This window comes from Mustela nigripes, unplaced genomic scaffold (genome assembly GCF_022355385.1).
Source record: "Mustela nigripes isolate SB6536 unplaced genomic scaffold, MUSNIG.SB6536 HiC_scaffold_17970, whole genome shotgun sequence".
NCBI classification, from domain to species: domain Eukaryota; kingdom Metazoa; phylum Chordata; class Mammalia; order Carnivora; family Mustelidae; genus Mustela; species Mustela nigripes.
In genome coordinates, this window is record NW_026757372.1 from 1 (window position 1) to 1,113 (window position 1,113).

At 34.1% G+C, this 1,113-nt stretch overlaps 1 pseudogene; it reads right to left on the reverse strand.

Annotated features, from left to right (window-relative positions):
• Positions 1-91, reverse strand: LOC132009374 (U6 spliceosomal RNA; annotated as a pseudogene; the record flags this gene model as incomplete).
• Between the last annotated feature and the right edge of the window lie 1,022 nt (positions 92-1,113).

Consider the following 1,113-nt stretch of genomic DNA (forward strand, 5'->3'; position numbering starts at 1 on the left):
TCCCAGTTTTTCATGTCATCCTTGTTCAGTGATCACGCTAATCTTCTCTGCATCATTCCAATTTTAGTATATGTGCTGCCAAAGTAAGCACAAGACAGGAGCATTTTAACACTCTAATGATGAACTATCTGAAAAAATAAAGAAAACAATCTAATTCACAATAGCATCAAAAATAATAAAATACTTAAGAAAAGATTTAACTAAGAAGATGAAAGATCTGTACCCCATAAACTATGACATTGATAAAGAAATTGAAGGAGATATAAATGGAAAGATAGCCCATATTTATGAACGGTAAGAATTAACATTTTTAAAATGTCCATACTACCGGAAACCATCTGTAAATTCAATTCCTTTCAAAAATCCAAAGTTAGGGGCACCGGGGTGGCTCAGTGGGTTGAGCCGCTGCCTTCGGCTCAGGTCATGATCCCAGGGTCCTGGGATCGAGCCCTGCATCAGGCTCTCTGCTCAGCAGGCAGCCTGCTTCCTCTTCTCTCTCTGCCTGCCTCTCTGCCTGCTTGTCATCTCTCTCTGTCAAATAAATAAATAAAAAATATTTTTAAAAACTCCAATATTATTTTTTTACAGTAGTAAGTAAAGAATCCTAAATATATAAGAGACCATAAAAGACAACAAATAATCAAAGCAGTTCTAAGAAAGAATGAAGAAGAGAAATTACACTTCTTGATTTGAAATTATATTACAAAGACCCCATGCTCAAAACAATAAAGTATACTGGCATAAAAACAGACCAATAAAGAAGCAGATCAGAATTGAGAGTCCAGAAATAAATCCTTTCATACAGTCACCTAATATTTGACAGGGGCCAACATATGTAATGGGTAAAGATAGTCTGTTCAATAAATGATATTTAAAACTGAAGAGTCACATAAAACAGTATGAAACTGGAGCCTTATATCACTCATAAATCTTAACTTGAAATAGATTAAAGACTTAAATGTGATGCATGAAACTAAATTTCCTAAAGGAAAACAGGAAAAATTCTCCTTGACATTGGTCTTGCCAATAGTTTCTTGGATACCAGACCAAAAACACAAGCAAAAAAACCAAAAATAAATAAATGATATTACATCAAACTAAGTTTCTGCATTG